Here is a 21,836-nt window from a genome sequence, read left to right on the forward strand (position 1 = left end):
ATGAGATTTTATATTTCTTCATAAGCATTAATCTTATTTTGTTCCAGGAATGTATCTAATCCTGTTTTAAAGCTGTTAATTGTTCCTGCTGTGACCAGTTCCTGAGGTAGACCGTTCCATAAATTCACAGTCCTCACGGTAAAGAAGGCGTGTCGCCCCTTGAGACTAAACTTTTTTTTCTCCAGACGGAGGGAGTGCCCCCTCGTCCTTTGGGGGGGTTTAACCTGGAACAGTTTTTCTCCATATTTTTTGTATGGGCCATTAATATACTTATATACGTTTATCATATCCCCCCTTAAACGTCTCTTCTCAAGACTAAACAATTGTAACTCCTTTAATCGCTCCTCATAGCTAAGATGTTCCAAGCCCCATATTAGTTTAGTCGCGCGTCTCTGCACCCTTTCCAACTCCGCAGTGTCCCTTTTATGGACAGGTGACCAAAACTGAACAGCATATTCCAGGTGAGGCCGTACCAATGCTTTATAAAGGGGGAGTATTATGTCCCTGTCCCTTGAGTCCATGCCTCTTTTGATACATGACAATATCCTGCCGGCTTTGGAAGCAGCAGCCTGACATTGCATGCTATTCTGTAGTCTTTGATCTACAAGTACACCCAGATCCTTCTCTACCAGTGACTCTGCCAGTTTAATCCCCCCTAAGACATACGATGCATGCAGGTTATTAGTACCCAGATGCATAACTTTACATTTATCCACATTGAACCTCATTTGCCAAGTGGATGCCCAGACACTTAGTCTATCCAAGTCATCTTGTAACTTATGCACATCCTCTATAGACTGTACCGTGCTACAAAGCTTGGTGTCATCTGCAAAGATAGAAACAGAGCTGTTAATACCATCCTCTATATCATTGATAAATAAATTAAACAACAGCGGTCCCAGTACTGAACCTTGGGGTACACCACTAATAACCGGGGACCAATCAGAGTACGAATCATTGACCACCACTCTCTGGGTACGATCCATGAGCCAGTGTTCAATCCAGTTACAAACTAAAATTTCCAAACCCAAAGACCTTAACTTACCTGTCAGACGTCTATGAGGGACAGTATCAAATGCTTTAGCAAAATCCAGAAACACTATATCCACAGCCATTCCTCTGTCAAGGCTTCTACTCACCTCTTCATAAAAGCAAATTAGATTGGTTTGACAACTTCTATCCTTAGTAAACCCATGCTGGCTATCACTTATAATACAATTATCCCCTATGTATTCCTGTATGTAATCCCTTATAAGTCCTTCAAACAATTTACCCACAATGCACGTTAAACTTACCGGTCTATAGTTTCCTGGGGAAGACCTAGAGCCCTTTTTGAAGATTGGCACCACATTCGCCTTGCGCCAGTCCCTTGGCACAATACCAGACACCAGAGAATCTCTAAATATCATGAACAGGGGTACAGATATTACTGAACTTACCTCTCTAAGAACTCTTGGGTGTAGTCCATCCGGTCCTGGGGATTTGCTTACATTTATATCACTTAACTTACCTTGTACCATCTCTACATTAAGCCAGTTCAGTACATTACATGATGTGTTACCAGCACTGACCTGGCCAATGTCAGCTCCTTCTTCCATAGTGTATACAGAACTAAAGAACCCATTCAGTAGCTCCGCCTTCTCTTGATCGCCTGTGACAACCTCCCCATTATCATTATTAAGGGGTCCTACATGCTCTGTCCTTGGTTTTTTTGCATTTATATATCTAAAAAAATATTTAGGATTAGTTTTGCTTTCTTTGGCCACCTGTCTCTCATTTTGAATTTTTGCTGTTTTTATTACATTTTTACAGATTTTATTAAGCTCCTTGTACTGTTTAAATGTTATCGCTGACCCATCAGATTTGTATTTTTTGAAGGCTATTTTTTTGCTGTTTATTGCTCTTTTAACATCATGTGTCAGCCATGTAGGATTTAGTTTCAATCGTTTATATTTGTTCCCCTTTGGTATATATTTAGCTGTATAGTTATTTAGAGTTAATTTAAAGATGTCCCATTTACCTTCTGTATCAGTATTTGAGAACACCTCCCCCCAGTCTATGTCCTGTAGTGCAGCCCTCAGCCCAGGGAAATTTGCCTTTTTAAAGTTATATGTTTTTGCCTTCCCCGCCTGTCTTTGTTTTCTACATTTTAAGTCAAAAGTAACTATATTGTGGTCGCTATTACCAAGGTTTTCCCGCACAGTTACATTACCAACCAGCTCTGCGTTGTTGGAAATGATCAGATCCAACAAGGCATCACTTCTTGTTGGGTCCTCCACAAACTGGCCCATAAAATTATCCTGCAATAAATTTAGGAATTGTCGCCCCTTTGTAGTTTTAGCCAACCCCGGACCCCAATCTATATCTGGATAGTTAAAATCTCCCATTATTACCACTGTACCTGCCCGGGCGGCCCTCTCTATTTGTTTATGAAGCCGAACTTCTATCTCTTCAGTGATATTAGGGGGTCTGTAGATTACCCCAAATATTATTTTTTCAGTATTTCCCTCCTTTTGTAATTCTACCCACAATGATTCCACCTCCTCAGAATCATCACACACTATGGCATCGTTCACACTGACTTTCATACCACTTCTTACATACAGACAGACTCCACCACCTTTTCTGTTCATTCTATCCTTGCGAAACAATGTAAACCCCTGCAGATTGACAGCCCAGTCATGCGAGGAGTCCAGCCATGTCTCAGTGACCCCAACTATATCAATATGTTCCTCCAGTATCAAGGCCTCAAGCTCCCCCATTTTATTTGCTAGGCTTCTGGCATTTGTGAACATACACTTTACATTTCCATCCTTTATGTTATTGGGGTTAATGGGATTCAAGGGTGTAAGTTTTATTTTCCTATGAAGCCTATTCCTATTAACTATTCTAACCCCTCCCTCCGCTCCACCCCCAGGTACATTTATAATTCCCACCTCTCTATCTACACTATCTTCCCCCTCTTTGCTGTAGGTTCCCTCCCCCCAAGTCCCTAGTTTAAACACTCCTCCACCCTTCTAGCCATCTTCTCCCCAAGCAAAGCTGCACCCTCCCCATTGAGGTGCAGCCCGTCCCTACGGTAGAGCCGGTAACCGACAGCGAAGTCAGCCCAGTTCTCCATGAACCCAAACCCTTCCTTCCTACACCAGCTTCTGAGCCACTTGTTTACCTCCCTGATCTCCCGCTGCCTCTCTGGTGCGGCTCGTGGTACTGGTAGTATTTCAGAAAAGACTACCTTGGAGGTCCTTGCCTTAAGCTTGCGGCCTAAGTCCCTGAAATCATTTTTAAGGACACTCCACCTACCTCTTACTTTGTCATTGGTGCCAATATGTACCATGACTGCTGGGTCCTCTCCAGCCCCGCCCAACAACCTGTCAACCCGATCCGCGATGTGCCGAACTCGTGCGCCAGGCAGACAGCACACTGTTCGGCGATCCCGGTCTTTGTGACAGATTGCCCTGTCTGTCCCCCTAATAATTGAATAATTATGAAGAAATATAAAATCTCATCCCTTCCCCAATATCGCGCCACACCCCTACCCCTTAATTCCCTGGTTGAACTTGATGGACATATGTCTTTTTTCGACCGTACTAACTATGTAACTATGTAACATAACATGGGGGGGGGGGGGGGGGGGGGGGGGGTCTCCTGGCTGTTCACACAGGTGTGTCATTGCTGTACATTGACCATGCATTGCTTCTGTGGTATTGCAAAGGCAAAGACAAATGCTTCCAGCCATCCATTGCACTAATGGATTGGTCATCAGCTGGCTGTCTATGTCCCGCATCAATATAGACCAAAGTACAGAGGGTTAGGCTATGCTATTGTGCACCTACCTGATGCATCAGAAGGTGCGAGGCCCTTGCTAAATTCTGTGCACAGACTTTGAGATCTATACTTTAGACTGTATCTAAACCTGCTCCAACATGGACTGACATTCTGGCCTACTTTCAGCCGATGCGACTTGTCTGTCGCTGAACAGTCGCTTTTTATGTATTCAGCACCTATGTATAATGTTGTAAAAATGCTCTAGAAGCTAAAGTCGCAGAAATGTCACACATATTTGGCCTGCAACTTTCTGTGCGACAAATTCAGACAGGAAAAATCAGTATAAATCCTTAGAAAATTATCCCCCAGTGTCTCCATCTGCTGGCGGTATTGAATAAGCATTGCTGCACTGATGGGGTATGCATTAGACGAAAAAAAAGAAGAAAAAGAAGAATAATACGCCCAGAAAAGAGGCGAAAAGGAGAAAAACGTAAAAAAACGTGAAAAAAAAGTAAGAGGAAGAGAAGGGAAAAAAAGGTGGAAATGGGTTTAAAAGTGATTTCGGCGGAGAAATATATATATATATATATATATATATATATATATATATATATACGCGCACACACACACATATATATAAACGTATTCTCCGTTGAGATATTGCAGCCGCTGCTGTGTCCAGGCCCAGGAGCCTTAGCACTGTGCTGTGATGTCACTCAATACCACTGACATCACTAGGTGTAAACAACATCTCTCCTTTGCTGTGTATGTGACTATGGAGCTGTTTGGTGATGTCGTCTATTATGGCCTTCATAGAAGCAACAGGAGATTGTTGCATCCATCTAGAACCCTCAGAACTACAGTGCTATGATGTCACTCACTTCCACAGGCCTTGCAGAGTGTAAACAACAACAACCCAGCTTTGTTGTGTATGTAACCATAGGGATTTGTGATGTCACCTAGAACCTTCACAGCAGCGACAGCTTTATGAGGAGCATCAGCACTGCTCTGCCTGAGCAGAACCATCACCGCCATAGGTTGTCAAATAACCCGGATTTAACCCACACAGGTAAGTCCAATGGGGTGCAGGCATGTCCTCTATGCTTACAGCTTCCCGTGGGTGTTGGTTTGATACCGTTTGGGGACAGCCAAGGAGGCATCTGCAGGCAACAAAGGTAGGTGTGTGCTTGTGTGTGTGTTTCCTATGCAGATCCTAAGCCCAGTGTCACATGCAAGTAGGAGGAGTAAGAAGGGTTCCTGGCAAATCCGGGTTATGGATTGCATTTAAAAAGGCCCCGTGGGAGTGCAATGGGCCCCTGTCTTGCTGCTTAGCAATAATGGTATGGGTTTAGGTTCTGCTGTGTGTACTGGTGGTTGACTGCCCCCCAGCCCAGAGTGTGCATGGAAAATTGTCTGGCAGCCTCCCTGACAGCAAGCAGTGATAGTGCCCATGAAGGGCACCTTGTTGGGCCCGCCCCTTTCACGGTTATCGCTTCTCGGCCTTTTGGCTAAGATCAAGTGTAGTATCTGTTCTTATCAGTTTAATATCTGATACGTCCCCTATCTGGGGACCATATATTAAATGGATTTTTGAGAACGGGGGCCGATTTCGAAGCTTGCTTCCGTCGCCCTATGCATTGACCCGATATGGCAGTATCTTCGGGTACAGTGCACCACCCCCTTACAGGGTTAAAAAGAAAGATTCCTACTTTCATTGCTACCTGCTTGCTGGCTAGCCAGCTAGCCAGCCCTGTGGGCCTTGCTGCTGCTGCAGCCAAAAAACAAAAGGTGGTGCTGCTGCTGCTTCTGCTGCTTCTGCTTCTGCTTGTGTCTGGCCGCTGTTGGAGCGTCCAGGCACAGGACTTCTGCTGCTGCTGACTAAATGGCCTCCTTAATTGGATCATTTGAGTAGCCAGCACACCTGTGCAGGTAGGGCATGACATGATAGGCAGCTGCCTTGATAGCGGGTGGGTGCTGAATGTTCCTAATTGACAAAATAAGATTAATGCTTATGAAGAAATATAAAATCTCATCCCTTCCCCAATATCGCGCCACACCCCTACCCCTTAATTCCCTGGTTGAACTTGATGGACATATGTCTTTTTTCGACCGTACTAACTATGTAACTATGTAACATAACATGGGGGGGGGGGGGGGGTCTCCTGGCTGTTCACACAGGTGTGTCATTGCTGTACATTGACCATGCATTGCTTCTGTGGTATTGCAAAGGCAAAGACAAATGCTTCCAGCCATCCATTGCACTAATGGATTGGTCATCAGCTGGCTGTCTATGTCCCGCATCAATATAGACCAAAGTACAGAGGGTTAGGCTATGCTATTGTGCACCTACCTGATGCATCAGAAGGTGCGAGGCCCTTGCTAAATTCTGTGCACAGACTTTGAGATCTATACTTTAGACTGTATCTAAACCTGCTCCAACATGGACTGACATTCTGGCCTACTTTCAGCCGATGCGACTTGTCTGTCGCTGAACAGTCGCTTTTTATGTATTCAGCACCTATGTATAATGTTGTAAAAATGCTCTAGAAGCTAAAGTCGCAGAAATGTCACACATATTTGGCCTGCAACTTTCTGTGCGACAAATTCAGACAGGAAAAATCAGTATAAATCCTTAGAAAATTATCCCCCAGTGTCTCCATCTGCTGGCGGTATTGAATAAGCATTGCTGCACTGATGGGGTATGCATTAGACGAAAAAAAAGAAGAAAAAGAAGAATAATACGCCCAGAAAAGAGGCGAAAAGGAGAAAAACGTAAAAAAACGTGAAAAAAAAGTAAGAGGAAGAGAAGGGAAAAAAAGGTGGAAATGGGTTTAAAAGTGATTTCGGCGGAGAAATATATATATATATATATATATATATATATATATATATATATATACGCGCACACACACACACATAGATATAAACGTATTCTCCGTTGAGATATTGCAGCCGCTGCTGTGTCCAGGCCCAGGAGCCTTAGCACTGTGCTGTGATGTCACTCAATACCACTGACATCACTAGGTGTAAACAACATCTCTCCTTTGCTGTGTATGTGACTATGGAGCTGTTTGGTGATGTCGTCTATTATGGCCTTCATAGAAGCAACAGGAGATTGTTGCATCCATCTAGAACCCTCAGAACTACAGTGCTATGATGTCACTCACTTCCACAGGCCTTGCAGAGTGTAAACAACAACAACCCAGCTTTGTTGTGTATGTAACCATAGGGATTTGTGATGTCACCTAGAACCTTCACAGCAGCGACAGCTTTATGAGGAGCATCAGCACTGCTCTGCCTGAGCAGAACCATCACCGCCATAGGTTGTCAAATAACCCGGATTTAACCCACACAGGTAAGTCCAATGGGGTGCAGGCATGTCCTCTATGCTTACAGCTTCCCGTGGGTGTTGGTTTGATACCGTTTGGGGACAGCCAAGGAGGCATCTGCAGGCAACAAAGGTAGGTGTGTGCTTGTGTGTGTGTTTCCTATGCAGATCCTAAGCCCAGTGTCACATGCAAGTAGGAGGAGTAAGAAGGGTTCCTGGCAAATCCGGGTTATGGATTGCATTTAAAAAGGCCCCGTGGGAGTGCAATGGGCCCCTGTCTTGCTGCTTAGCAATAATGGTATGGGTTTAGGTTCTGCTGTGTGTACTGGTGGTTGACTGCCCCCCAGCCCAGAGTGTGCATGGAAAATTGTCTGGCAGCCTCCCTGACAGCAAGCAGTGATAGTGCCCATGAAGGGCACCTTGTTGGGCCCGCCCCTTTCACGGTTATCGCTTCTCGGCCTTTTGGCTAAGATCAAGTGTAGTATCTGTTCTTATCAGTTTAATATCTGATACGTCCCCTATCTGGGGACCATATATTAAATGGATTTTTGAGAACGGGGGCCGATTTCGAAGCTTGCTTCCGTCGCCCTATGCATTGACCCGATATGGCAGTATCTTCGGGTACAGTGCACCACCCCCTTACAGGGTTAAAAAGAAAGATTCCTACTTTCATTGCTACCTGCTTGCTGGCTAGCCAGCTAGCCAGCCCTGTGGGCCTTGCTGCTGCTGCAGCCAAAAAACAAAAGGTGGTGCTGCTGCTGCTTCTGCTGCTTCTGCTTCTGCTTGTGTCTGGCCGCTGTTGGAGCGTCCAGGCACAGGACTTCTGCTGCTGCTGACTAAATGGCCTCCTTAATTGGATCATTTGAGTAGCCAGCACACCTGTGCAGGTAGGGCATGACATGATAGGCAGCTGCCTTGATAGCGGGTGGGTGCTGAATGTTCCTAATTGACAAAATAAGATTAATGCTTATGAAGAAATATAAAATCTCATCCCTTCCCCAATATCGCGCCACACCCCTACCCCTTAATTCCCTGGTTGAACTTGATGGACATATGTCTTTTTTCGACCGTACTAACTATGTAACTATGTAACATAACATGGGGGGGGGGGGGGGTCTCCTGGCTGTTCACACAGGTGTGTCATTGCTGTACATTGACCATGCATTGCTTCTGTGGTATTGCAAAGGCAAAGACAAATGCTTCCAGCCATCCATTGCACTAATGGATTGGTCATCAGCTGGCTGTCTATGTCCCGCATCAATATAGACCAAAGTACAGAGGGTTAGGCTATGCTATTGTGCACCTACCTGATGCATCAGAAGGTGCGAGGCCCTTGCTAAATTCTGTGCACAGACTTTGAGATCTATACTTTAGACTGTATCTAAACCTGCTCCAACATGGACTGACATTCTGGCCTACTTTCAGCCGATGCGACTTGTCTGTCGCTGAACAGTCGCTTTTTATGTATTCAGCACCTATGTATAATGTTGTAAAAATGCTCTAGAAGCTAAAGTCGCAGAAATGTCACACATATTTGGCCTGCAACTTTCTGTGCGACAAATTCAGACAGGAAAAATCAGTATAAATCCTTAGAAAATTATCCCCCAGTGTCTCCATCTGCTGGCGGTATTGAATAAGCATTGCTGCACTGATGGGGTATGCATTAGACGAAAAAAAAGAAGAAAAAGAAGAATAATACGCCCAGAAAAGAGGCGAAAAGGAGAAAAACGTAAAAAAACGTGAAAAAAAAGTAAGAGGAAGAGAAGGGAAAAAAAGGTGGAAATGGGTTTAAAAGTGATTTCGGCGGAGAAATATATATATATATATATATATATATATACGCGCACACACACACATATATATAAACGTATTCTCCGTTGAGATATTGCAGCCGCTGCTGTGTCCAGGCCCAGGAGCCTTAGCACTGTGCTGTGATGTCACTCAATACCACTGACATCACTAGGTGTAAACAACATCTCTCCTTTGCTGTGTATGTGACTATGGAGCTGTTTGGTGATGTCGTCTATTATGGCCTTCATAGAAGCAACAGGAGATTGTTGCATCCATCTAGAACCCTCAGAACTACAGTGCTATGATGTCACTCACTTCCACAGGCCTTGCAGAGTGTAAACAACAACAACCCAGCTTTGTTGTGTATGTAACCATAGGGATTTGTGATGTCACCTAGAACCTTCACAGCAGCGACAGCTTTATGAGGAGCATCAGCACTGCTCTGCCTGAGCAGAACCATCACCGCCATAGGTTGTCAAATAACCCGGATTTAACCCACACAGGTAAGTCCAATGGGGTGCAGGCATGTCCTCTATGCTTACAGCTTCCCGTGGGTGTTGGTTTGATACCGTTTGGGGACAGCCAAGGAGGCATCTGCAGGCAACAAAGGTAGGTGTGTGCTTGTGTGTGTGTTTCCTATGCAGATCCTAAGCCCAGTGTCACATGCAAGTAGGAGGAGTAAGAAGGGTTCCTGGCAAATCCGGGTTATGGATTGCATTTAAAAAGGCCCCGTGGGAGTGCAATGGGCCCCTGTCTTGCTGCTTAGCAATAATGGTATGGGTTTAGGTTCTGCTGTGTGTACTGGTGGTTGACTGCCCCCCAGCCCAGAGTGTGCATGGAAAATTGTCTGGCAGCCTCCCTGACAGCAAGCAGTGATAGTGCCCATGAAGGGCACCTTGTTGGGCCCGCCCCTTTCACGGTTATCGCTTCTCGGCCTTTTGGCTAAGATCAAGTGTAGTATCTGTTCTTATCAGTTTTCATGCTGGTGGGGATGGGTGCTGCATGGAGGATGCAGGTGTACCAGGGCTTTCCGGGGCTGGTTCTGAGGAATCAGCTCGACGGCTGCCCCGATGTGACCTGTTCCCTCCGGGTCTCGCCATGAGGCTGAGAGGGTCTAGAGCCGAGGTACTTTTGTGCCTCGGGGAGTGGTGACCCCGAGGTGCCGAAACTCACTGGGAGAATAGGCTCACTGAGTTGAAGCACGGGCACCATAATCTCTTCACCTTGTGGCACTCACCTCTTGATTCCCGGCCTTCTGGCTAGGATCAGAGAAATTTTTATAGATCCGGCCGGATGTCCGGGCAGTATATCTGCACACATTCACTTATTTATTTATTTTTTGTCTCACTGTGTCACTTTTTGCGTGTTGTGTGTTCACAGGATTTGTCAGGATGCGGTAGCCCTTCTGGGTGTCCCTCCTGGCGGTCTAGGGGAGGTGTGTGTGGCCATTAGGTTCCGCACCTCCCTGCAAACACCCCGGGTACTCCTGCTTCGCAGGGTACCTACCGTAATCGGCTCTGCGGGCAGATACCTTGGCTAACGCCAAGGGGGATGCCGGGAGCATTTGTGGTCTCCTAGTAGCTTCGGCGAAAAGGGACATCGAACCTGGAACCTCGCAGGTACCTTTTGGTCTGGAGGCGAAGGGTAAGGTTTGTTGGGGGGCCTCTCTCCTATCGGAGAAGGGCTTGCGATAGACCGCATCCTTTGTGCACGTTTTTTTTTAGTGTAACACGTTTGCACTTTTTCTTGCACTTTGGGTGAATCGAAAGCACGTTCCTCGGCTTTAGATAAAAAAAAAAAAAAAAAAAAAATCTGTTCTTATCAGTTTAATATCTGATACGTCCCCTATCTGGGGACCATATATTAAATGGATTTTTGAGAACGGGGGCCGATTTCGAAGCTTGCTTCCGTCGCCCTATGCATTGACCCGATATGGCAGTATCTTCGGGTACAGTGCACCACCCCCTTACAGGGTTAAAAAGAAAGATTCCTACTTTCATTGCTACCTGCTTGCTGGCTAGCCAGCTAGCCAGCCCTGTGGGCCTTGCTGCTGCTGCAGCCAAAAAACAAAAGGTGGTGCTGCTGCTGCTTCTGCTGCTTCTGCTTCTGCTTGTGTCTGGCCGCTGTTGGAGCGTCCAGGCACAGGACTTCTGCTGCTGCTGACTAAATGGCCTCCTTAATTGGATCATTTGAGTAGCCAGCACACCTGTGCAGGTAGGGCATGACATGATAGGCAGCTGCCTTGATAGCGGGTGGGTGCTGAATGTTCCTAATTGACAAAATAAGATTAATGCTTATGAAGAAATATAAAATCTCATCCCTTCCCCAATATCGCGCCACACCCCTACCCCTTAATTCCCTGGTTGAACTTGATGGACATATGTCTTTTTTCGACCGTACTAACTATGTAACTATGTAACATAACATGGGGGGGGGGGGGGGGGTCTCCTGGCTGTTCACACAGGTGTGTCATTGCTGTACATTGACCATGCATTGCTTCTGTGGTATTGCAAAGGCAAAGACAAATGCTTCCAGCCATCCATTGCACTAATGGATTGGTCATCAGCTGGCTGTCTATGTCCCGCATCAATATAGACCAAAGTACAGAGGGTTAGGCTATGCTATTGTGCACCTACCTGATGCATCAGAAGGTGCGAGGCCCTTGCTAAATTCTGTGCACAGACTTTGAGATCTATACTTTAGACTGTATCTAAACCTGCTCCAACATGGACTGACATTCTGGCCTACTTTCAGCCGATGCGACTTGTCTGTCGCTGAACAGTCGCTTTTTATGTATTCAGCACCTATGTATAATGTTGTAAAAATGCTCTAGAAGCTAAAGTCGCAGAAATGTCACACATATTTGGCCTGCAACTTTCTGTGCGACAAATTCAGACAGGAAAAATCAGTATAAATCCTTAGAAAATTATCCCCCAGTGTCTCCATCTGCTGGCGGTATTGAATAAGCATTGCTGCACTGATGGGGTATGCATTAGACGAAAAAAAAGAAGAAAAAGAAGAATAATACGCCCAGAAAAGAGGCGAAAAGGAGAAAAACGTAAAAAAACGTGAAAAAAAAGTAAGAGGAAGAGAAGGGAAAAAAAGGTGGAAATGGGTTTAAAAGTGATTTCGGCGGAGAAATATATATATATATATATATATATATATATATATATATATACGCGCACACACACACATATATATAAACGTATTCTCCGTTGAGATATTGCAGCCGCTGCTGTGTCCAGGCCCAGGAGCCTTAGCACTGTGCTGTGATGTCACTCAATACCACTGACATCACTAGGTGTAAACAACATCTCTCCTTTGCTGTGTATGTGACTATGGAGCTGTTTGGTGATGTCGTCTATTATGGCCTTCATAGAAGCAACAGGAGATTGTTGCATCCATCTAGAACCCTCAGAACTACAGTGCTATGATGTCACTCACTTCCACAGGCCTTGCAGAGTGTAAACAACAACAACCCAGCTTTGTTGTGTATGTAACCATAGGGATTTGTGATGTCACCTAGAACCTTCACAGCAGCGACAGCTTTATGAGGAGCATCAGCACTGCTCTGCCTGAGCAGAACCATCACCGCCATAGGTTGTCAAATAACCCGGATTTAACCCACACAGGTAAGTCCAATGGGGTGCAGGCATGTCCTCTATGCTTACAGCTTCCCGTGGGTGTTGGTTTGATACCGTTTGGGGACAGCCAAGGAGGCATCTGCAGGCAACAAAGGTAGGTGTGTGCTTGTGTGTGTGTTTCCTATGCAGATCCTAAGCCCAGTGTCACATGCAAGTAGGAGGAGTAAGAAGGGTTCCTGGCAAATCCGGGTTATGGATTGCATTTAAAAAGGCCCCGTGGGAGTGCAATGGGCCCCTGTCTTGCTGCTTAGCAATAATGGTATGGGTTTAGGTTCTGCTGTGTGTACTGGTGGTTGACTGCCCCCCAGCCCAGAGTGTGCATGGAAAATTGTCTGGCAGCCTCCCTGACAGCAAGCAGTGATAGTGCCCATGAAGGGCACCTTGTTGGGCCCGCCCCTTTCACGGTTATCGCTTCTCGGCCTTTTGGCTAAGATCAAGTGTAGTATCTGTTCTTATCAGTTTAATATCTGATACGTCCCCTATCTGGGGACCATATATTAAATGGATTTTTGAGAACGGGGGCCGATTTCGAAGCTTGCTTCCGTCGCCCTATGCATTGACCCGATATGGCAGTATCTTCGGGTACAGTGCACCACCCCCTTACAGGGTTAAAAAGAAAGATTCCTACTTTCATTGCTACCTGCTTGCTGGCTAGCCAGCTAGCCAGCCCTGTGGGCCTTGCTGCTGCTGCAGCCAAAAAACAAAAGGTGGTGCTGCTGCTGCTTCTGCTGCTTCTGCTTCTGCTTGTGTCTGGCCGCTGTTGGAGCGTCCAGGCACAGGACTTCTGCTGCTGCTGACTAAATGGCCTCCTTAATTGGATCATTTGAGTAGCCAGCACACCTGTGCAGGTAGGGCATGACATGATAGGCAGCTGCCTTGATAGCGGGTGGGTGCTGAATGTTCCTAATTGACAAAATAAGATTAATGCTTATGAAGAAATATAAAATCTCATCCCTTCCCCAATATCGCGCCACACCCCTACCCCTTAATTCCCTGGTTGAACTTGATGGACATATGTCTTTTTTCGACCGTACTAACTATGTAACTATGTAACATAACATGGGGGGGGGGGGGTCTCCTGGCTGTTCACACAGGTGTGTCATTGCTGTACATTGACCATGCATTGCTTCTGTGGTATTGCAAAGGCAAAGACAAATGCTTCCAGCCATCCATTGCACTAATGGATTGGTCATCAGCTGGCTGTCTATGTCCCACATCAATATAGACCAAAGTACAGAGGGTTAGGCTATGCTATTGTGCACCTACCTGATGCATCAGAAGGTGCGAGGCCCTTGCTAAATTCTGTGCACAGACTTTGAGATCTATACTTTAGACTGTATCTAAACCTGCTCCAACATGGACTGACATTCTGGCCTACTTTCAGCCGATGCGACTTGTCTGTCGCTGAACAGTCGCTTTTTATGTATTCAGCACCTATGTATAATGTTGTAAAAATGCTCTAGAAGCTAAAGTCGCAGAAATGTCACACATATTTGGCCTGCAACTTTCTGTGCGACAAATTCAGACAGGAAAAATCAGTATAAATCCTTAGAAAATTATCCCCCAGTGTCTCCATCTGCTGGCGGTATTGAATAAGCATTGCTGCACTGATGGGGTATGCATTAGACGAAAAAAGAAGAAGAAAAAGAAGAATAATACGCCCAGAAAAGAGGCGAAAAGGAGAAAAACGTAAAAAAACGTGAAAAAAAAGTAAGAGGAAGAGAAGGGAAAAAAAGGTGGAAATGGGTTTAAAAGTGATTTCGGCGGAGAAATATATATATATATATATATATATATATATATATATATATATACGCGCACACACACACATATATATAAACGTATTCTCCGTTGAGATATTGCAGCCGCTGCTGTGTCCAGGCCCAGGAGCCTTAGCACTGTGCTGTGATGTCACTCAATACCACTGACATCACTAGGTGTAAACAACATCTCTCCTTTGCTGTGTATGTGACTATGGAGCTGTTTGGTGATGTCGTCTATTATGGCCTTCATAGAAGCAACAGGAGATTGTTGCATCCATCTAGAACCCTCAGAACTACAGTGCTATGATGTCACTCACTTCCACAGGCCTTGCAGAGTGTAAACAACAACAACCCAGCTTTGTTGTGTATGTAACCATAGGGATTTGTGATGTCACCTAGAACCTTCACAGCAGCGACAGCTTTATGAGGAGCATCAGCACTGCTCTGCCTGAGCAGAACCATCACCGCCATAGGTTGTCAAATAACCCGGATTTAACCCACACAGGTAAGTCCAATGGGGTGCAGGCATGTCCTCTATGCTTACAGCTTCCCGTGGGTGTTGGTTTGATACCGTTTGGGGACAGCCAAGGAGGCATCTGCAGGCAACAAAGGTAGGTGTGTGCTTGTGTGTGTGTTTCCTATGCAGATCCTAAGCCCAGTGTCACATGCAAGTAGGAGGAGTAAGAAGGGTTCCTGGCAAATCCGGGTTATGGATTGCATTTAAAAAGGCCCCGTGGGAGTGCAATGGGCCCCTGTCTTGCTGCTTAGCAATAATGGTATGGGTTTAGGTTCTGCTGTGTGTACTGGTGGTTGACTGCCCCCCAGCCCAGAGTGTGCATGGAAAATTGTCTGGCAGCCTCCCTGACAGCAAGCAGTGATAGTGCCCATGAAGGGCACCTTGTTGGGCCCGCCCCTTTCACGGTTATCGCTTCTCGGCCTTTTGGCTAAGATCAAGTGTAGTATCTGTTCTTATCAGTTTAATATCTGATACGTCCCCTATCTGGGGACCATATATTAAATGGATTTTTGAGAACGGGGGCCGATTTCGAAGCTTGCTTCCGTCGCCCTATGCATTGACCCGATATGGCAGTATCTTCGGGTACAGTGCACCACCCCCTTACAGGGTTAAAAAGAAAGATTCCTACTTTCATTGCTACCTGCTTGCTGGCTAGCCAGCTAGCCAGCCCTGTGGGCCTTGCTGCTGCTGCAGCCAAAAAACAAAAGGTGGTGCTGCTGCTGCTTCTGCTGCTTCTGCTTCTGCTTGTGTCTGGCCGCTGTTGGAGCGTCCAGGCACAGGACTTCTGCTGCTGCTGACTAAATGGCCTCCTTAATTGGATCATTTGAGTAGCCAGCACACCTGTGCAGGTAGGGCATGACATGATAGGCAGCTGCCTTGATAGCGGGTGGGTGCTGAATGTTCCTAATTGACAAAATAAGATTAATGCTTATGAAGAAATATAAAATCTCATCCCTTCCCCAATATCGCGCCACACCCCTACCCCTTAATTCCCTGGTTGAACTTGATGGACATATGTCTTTTTTCGACCGTACTAACTATGTAACATAACATGGGGGGGGGGGGGGGGTCTCCTGGCTGTTCACACAGGTGTGTCATTGCTGTACATTGACCATGCATTGCTTCTGTGGTATTGCAAAGGCAAAGACAAATGCTTCCAGCCATCCATTGCACTAATGGATTGGTCATCAGCTGGCTGTCTATGTCCCGCATCAATATAGACCAAAGTACAGAGGGTTAGGCTATGCTATTGTGCACCTACCTGATGCATCAGAAGGTGCGAGGCCCTTGCTAAATTCTGTGCACAGACTTTGAGATCTATACTTTAGACTGTATCTAAACCTGCTCCAACATGGACTGACATTCTGGCCTACTTTCAGCCGATGCGACTTGTCTGTCGCTGAACAGTCGCTTTTTATGTATTCAGCACCTATGTATAATGTTGTAAAAATGCTCTAGAAGCTAAAGTCGCAGAAATGTCACACATATTTGGCCTGCAACTTTCTGTGCGACAAATTCAGACAGGAAAAATCAGTATAAATCCTTAGAAAATTATCCCCCAGTGTCTCCATCTGCTGGCGGTATTGAATAAGCATTGCTGCACTGATGGGGTATGCATTAGACGAAAAAAAAGAAGAAAAAGAAGAATAATACGCCCAGAAAAGAGGCGAAAAGGAGAAAAACGTAAAAAAACGTGAAAAAAAAGTAAGAGGAAGAGAAGGGAAAAAAAGGTGGAAATGGGTTTAAAAGTGATTTCGGCGGAGAAATATATATATATATATATATATATATATATATATATATATATACGCGCACACACACACATATATATAAACGTATTCTCCGTTGAGATATTGCAGCCGCTGCTGTGTCCAGGCCCAGGAGCCTTAGCACTGTGCTGTGATGTCACTCAATACCACTGACATCACTAGGTGTAAACAACATCTCTCCTTTGCTGTGTATGTGACTATGGAGCTGTTTGGTGATGTCGTCTATTATGGCCTTCATAGAAGCAACAGGAGATTGTTGCATCCATCTAGAACCCTCAGAACTACAGTGCTATGATGTCACTCACTTCCACAGGCCTTGCAGAGTGTAAACAACAACAACCCAGCTTTGTTGTGTATGTAACCATAGGGATTTGTGATGTCACCTAGAACCTTCACAGCAGCGACAGCTTTATGAGGAGCATCAGCACTGCTCTGCCTGAGCAGAACCATCACCGCCATAGGTTGTCAAATAACCCGGATTTAACCCACACAGGTAAGTCCAATGGGGTGCAGGCATGTCCTCTATGCTTACAGCTTCCCGTGGGTGTTGGTTTGATACCGTTTGGGGACAGCCAAGGAGGCATCTGCAGGCAACAAAGGTAGGTGTGTGCTTGTGTGTGTGTTTCCTATGCAGATCCTAAGCCCAGTGTCACATGCAAGTAGGAGGAGTAAGAAGGGTTCCTGGCAAATCCGGGTTATGGATTGCATTTAAAAAGGCCCCGTGGGAGTGCAATGGGCCCCTGTCTTGCTGCTTAGCAATAATGGTATGGGTTTAGGTTCTGCTGTGTGTACTGGTGGTTGACTGCCCCCCAGCCCAGAGTGTGCATGGAAAATTGTCTGGCAGCCTCCCTGACAGCAAGCAGTGATAGTGCCCATGAAGGGCACCTTGTTGGGCCCGCCCCTTTCACGGTTATCGCTTCTCGGCCTTTTGGCTAAGATCAAGTGTAGTATCTGTTCTTATCAGTTTAATATCTGATACGTCCCCTATCTGGGGACCATATATTAAATGGATTTTTGAGAACGGGGGCCGATTTCGAAGCTTGCTTCCGTCGCCCTATGCATTGACCCGATATGGCAGTATCTTCGGGTACAGTGCACCACCCCCTTACAGGGTTAAAAAGAAAGATTCCTACTTTCATTGCTACCTGCTTGCTGGCTAGCCAGCTAGCCAGCCCTGTGGGCCTTGCTGCTGCTGCAGCCAAAAAACAAAAGGTGGTGCTGCTGCTGCTTCTGCTGCTTCTGCTTCTGCTTGTGTCTGGCCGCTGTTGGAGCGTCCAGGCACAGGACTTCTGCTGCTGCTGACTAAATGGCCTCCTTAATTGGATCATTTGAGTAGCCAGCACACCTGTGCAGGTAGGGCATGACATGATAGGCAGCTGCCTTGATAGCGGGTGGGTGCTGAATGTTCCTAATTGACAAAATAAGATTAATGCTTATGAAGAAATATAAAATCTCATCCCTTCCCCAATATCGCGCCACACCCCTACCCCTTAATTCCCTGGTTGAACTTGATGGACATATGTCTTTTTTCGACCGTACTAACTATGTAACTATGTAACATAACATGGGGGGGGGGGGGGGGTCTCCTGGCTGTTCACACAGGTGTGTCATTGCTGTACATTGACCATGCATTGCTTCTGTGGTATTGCAAAGGCAAAGACAAATGCTTCCAGCCATCCATTGCACTAATGGATTGGTCATCAGCTGGCTGTCTATGTCCCGCATCAATATAGACCAAAGTACAGAGGGTTAGGCTATGCTATTGTGCACCTACCTGATGCATCAGAAGGTGCGAGGCCCTTGCTAAATTCTGTGCACAGACTTTGAGATCTATACTTTAGACTGTATCTAAACCTGCTCCAACATGGACTGACATTCTGGCCTACTTTCAGCCGATGCGACTTGTCTGTCGCTGAACAGTCGCTTTTTATGTATTCAGCACCTATGTATAATGTTGTAAAAATGCTCTAGAAGCTAAAGTCGCAGAAATGTCACACATATTTGGCCTGCAACTTTCTGTGCGACAAATTCAGACAGGAAAAATCAGTATAAATCCTTAGAAAATTATCCCCCAGTGTCTCCATCTGCTGGCGGTATTGAATAAGCATTGCTGCACTGATGGGGTATGCATTAGACGAAAAAAAAGAAGAAAAAGAAGAATAATACGCCCAGAAAAGAGGCGAAAAGGAGAAAAACGTAAAAAAACGTGAAAAAAAAGTAAGAGGAAGAGAAGGGAAAAAAAGGTGGAAATGGGTTTAAAAGTGATTTCGGCGGAGAAATATATATATATATATATATATATATATATATATATATATATACGCGCACACACACACATATATATAAACGTATTCTCCGTTGAGATATTGCAGCCGCTGCTGTGTCCAGGCCCAGGAGCCTTAGCACTGTGCTGTGATGTCACTCAATACCACTGACATCACTAGGTGTAAACAACATCTCTCCTTTGCTGTGTATGTGACTATGGAGCTGTTTGGTGATGTTGTCTATTATGGCCTTCATAGAAGCAACAGGAGATTGTTGCATCCATCTAGAACCCTCAGAACTACAGTGCTATGATGTCACTCACTTCCACAGGCCTTGCAGAGTGTAAACAACAACAACCCAGCTTTGTTGTGTATGTAACCATAGGGATTTGTGATGTCACCTAGAACCTTCACAGCAGCGACAGCTTTATGAGGAGCATCAGCACTGCTCTGCCTGAGCAGAACCATCACCGCCATAGGTTGTCAAATAACCCGGATTTAACCCACACAGGTAAGTCCAATGGGGTGCAGGCATGTCCTCTATGCTTACAGCTTCCCGTGGGTGTTGGTTTGATACCGTTTGGGGACAGCCAAGGAGGCATCTGCAGGCAACAAAGGTAGGTGTGTGCTTGTGTGTGTGTTTCCTATGCAGATCCTAAGCCCAGTGTCACATGCAAGTAGGAGGAGTAAGAAGGGTTCCTGGCAAATCCGGGTTATGGATTGCATTTAAAAAGGCCCCGTGGGAGTGCAATGGGCCCCTGTCTTGCTGCTTAGCAATAATGGTATGGGTTTAGGTTCTGCTGTGTGTACTGGTGGTTGACTGCCCCCCAGCCCAGAGTGTGCATGGAAAATTGTCTGGCAGCCTCCCTGACAGCAAGCAGTGATAGTGCCCATGAAGGGCACCTTGTTGGGCCCGCCCCTTTCACGGTTATCGCTTCTCGGCCTTTTGGCTAAGATCAAGTGTAGTATCTGTTCTTATCAGTTTAATATCTGATACGTCCCCTATCTGGGGACCATATATTAAATGGATTTTTGAGAACGGGGGCCGATTTCGAAGCTTGCTTCCGTCGCCCTATGCATTGACCCGATATGGCAGTATCTTCGGGTACAGTGCACCACCCCCTTACAGGGTTAAAAAGAAAGATTCCTACTTTCATTGCTACCTGCTTGCTGGCTAGCCAGCTAGCCAGCCCTGTGGGCCTTGCTGCTGCTGCAGCCAAAAAACAAAAGGTGGTGCTGCTGCTGCTTCTGCTGCTTCTGCTTGTGTCTGGCCGCTGTTGGAGCGTCCAGGCACAGGACTTCTGCTGCTGCTGACTAAATGGCCTCCTTAATTGGATCATTTGAGTAGCCAGCACACCTGTGCAGGTAGGGCATGACATGATAGGCAGCTGCCTTGATAGCGGGTGGGTGCTGAATGTTCCTAATTGACAAAATAAGATTAATGCTTATGAAGAAATATAAAATCTCATCCCTTCCCCAATATCGCGCCACACCCCTACCCCTTAATTCCCTGGTTGAACTTGATGGACATATGTCTTTTTTCGACCGTACTAACTATGTAACTATGTAACATAACATGGGGGGGGGGGGGGGTCTCCTGGCTGTTCACACAGGTGTGTCATTGCTGTACATTGACCATGCATTGCTTCTGTGGTATTGCAAAGGCAAAGACAAATGCTTCCAGCCATCCATTGCACTAATGGATTGGTCATCAGCTGGCTGTCTATGTCCCGCATCAATATAGACCAAAGTACAGAGGGTTAGGCTATGCTATTGTGCACCTACCTGATGCATCAGAAGGTGCGAGGCCCTTGCTAAATTCTGTGCACAGACTTTGAGATCTATACTTTAGACTGTATCTAAACCTGCTCCAACATGGACTGACATTCTGGCCTACTTTCAGCCGATGCGACTTGTCTGTCGCTGAACAGTCGCTTTTTATGTATTCAGCACCTATGTATAATGTTGTAAAAATGCTCTAGAAGCTAAAGTCGCAGAAATGTCACACATATTTGGCCTGCAACTTTCTGTGCGACAAATTCAGACAGGAAAAATCAGTATAAATCCTTAGAAAATTATCCCCCAGTGTCTCCATCTGCTGGCGGTATTGAATAAGCATTGCTGCACTGATGGGGTATGCATTAGACGAAAAAAAAGAAGAAAAAGAAGAATAATACGCCCAGAAAAGAGGCGAAAAGGAGAAAAACGTAAAAAAACTTGAAAAAAAAGTAAGAGGAAGAGAAGGGAAAAAAAGGTGGAAATGGGTTTAAAAGTGATTTCGGCGGAGAAATATATATATATATATATATATATATATATATATATATATATACGCGCACACACACACATATATATAAACGTATTCTCCGTTGAGATATTGCAGCCGCTGCTGTGTCCAGGCCCAGGAGCCTTAGCACTGTGCTGTGATGTCACTCAATACCACTGACATCACTAGGTGTAAACAACATCTCTCCTTTGCTGTGTATGTGACTATGGAGCTGTTTGGTGATGTCGTCTATTATGGCCTTCATAGAAGCAACAGGAGATTGTTGCATCCATCTAGAACCCTCAGAACTACAGTGCTATGATGTCACTCACTTCCACAGGCCTTGCAGAGTGTAAACAACAACAACCCAGCTTTGTTGTGTATGTAACCATAGGGATTTGTGATGTCACCTAGAACCTTCACAGCAGCGACAGCTTTATGAGGAGCATCAGCACTGCTCTGCCTGAGCAGAACCATCACCGCCATAGGTTGTCAAATAACCCGGATTTAACCCACACAGGTAAGTCCAATGGGGTGCAGGCATGTCCTCTATGCTTACAGCTTCCCGTGGGTGTTGGTTTGATACCGTTTGGGGACAGCCAAGGAGGCATCTGCAGGCAACAAAGGTAGGTGTGTGCTTGTGTGTGTGTTTCCTATGCAGATCCTAAGCCCAGTGTCACATGCAAGTAGGAGGAGTAAGAAGGGTTCCTGGCAAATCCGGGT

General features: G+C 45.7%; 7 non-coding genes and 1 pseudogene across 7 annotated transcripts; all 8 read left to right on the top strand.

The window, feature by feature from the left end:
- Positions 1–5,256: 5,256 nt before the first annotated feature.
- LOC130309456 (U2 spliceosomal RNA) lies at positions 5,257–5,447 on the top strand. Its single transcript, XR_008858122.1, has one exon. It is a non-coding gene; the product is annotated as a U2 spliceosomal RNA (small nuclear RNA).
- A 2,095-nt stretch (positions 5,448–7,542) lies between these two features.
- Positions 7,543–7,733, top strand: LOC130309457 (U2 spliceosomal RNA). Its single transcript, XR_008858123.1, has one exon. It is a non-coding gene; the product is annotated as a U2 spliceosomal RNA (small nuclear RNA).
- Positions 7,734–9,809: 2,076 nt separating this feature from the next.
- Positions 9,810–9,969, top strand: LOC130309598 (U2 spliceosomal RNA; annotated as a pseudogene).
- Positions 9,970–10,663: 694 nt separating this feature from the next.
- Positions 10,664–10,851, top strand: LOC130309590 (U2 spliceosomal RNA). Its single transcript, XR_008858246.1, has one exon. It is a non-coding gene; the product is annotated as a U2 spliceosomal RNA (small nuclear RNA).
- A 2,090-nt stretch (positions 10,852–12,941) lies between these two features.
- LOC130309458 (U2 spliceosomal RNA) lies at positions 12,942–13,132 on the top strand. Its single transcript, XR_008858124.1, has one exon. It is a non-coding gene; the product is annotated as a U2 spliceosomal RNA (small nuclear RNA).
- Positions 13,133–15,221: 2,089 nt separating this feature from the next.
- Positions 15,222–15,412, top strand: LOC130309459 (U2 spliceosomal RNA). Its single transcript, XR_008858125.1, has one exon. It is a non-coding gene; the product is annotated as a U2 spliceosomal RNA (small nuclear RNA).
- A 2,083-nt stretch (positions 15,413–17,495) lies between these two features.
- Positions 17,496–17,686, top strand: LOC130309461 (U2 spliceosomal RNA). Its single transcript, XR_008858126.1, has one exon. It is a non-coding gene; the product is annotated as a U2 spliceosomal RNA (small nuclear RNA).
- A 2,091-nt stretch (positions 17,687–19,777) lies between these two features.
- LOC130309462 (U2 spliceosomal RNA) lies at positions 19,778–19,968 on the top strand. The gene has a single exon (XR_008858127.1). It is a non-coding gene; the product is annotated as a U2 spliceosomal RNA (small nuclear RNA).
- The last annotated feature ends 1,868 nt before the right edge of the window (positions 19,969–21,836 follow it).

This window comes from Hyla sarda, unplaced genomic scaffold (genome assembly GCF_029499605.1).
Source record: "Hyla sarda isolate aHylSar1 unplaced genomic scaffold, aHylSar1.hap1 scaffold_153, whole genome shotgun sequence".
NCBI classification, from domain to species: domain Eukaryota; kingdom Metazoa; phylum Chordata; class Amphibia; order Anura; family Hylidae; genus Hyla; species Hyla sarda.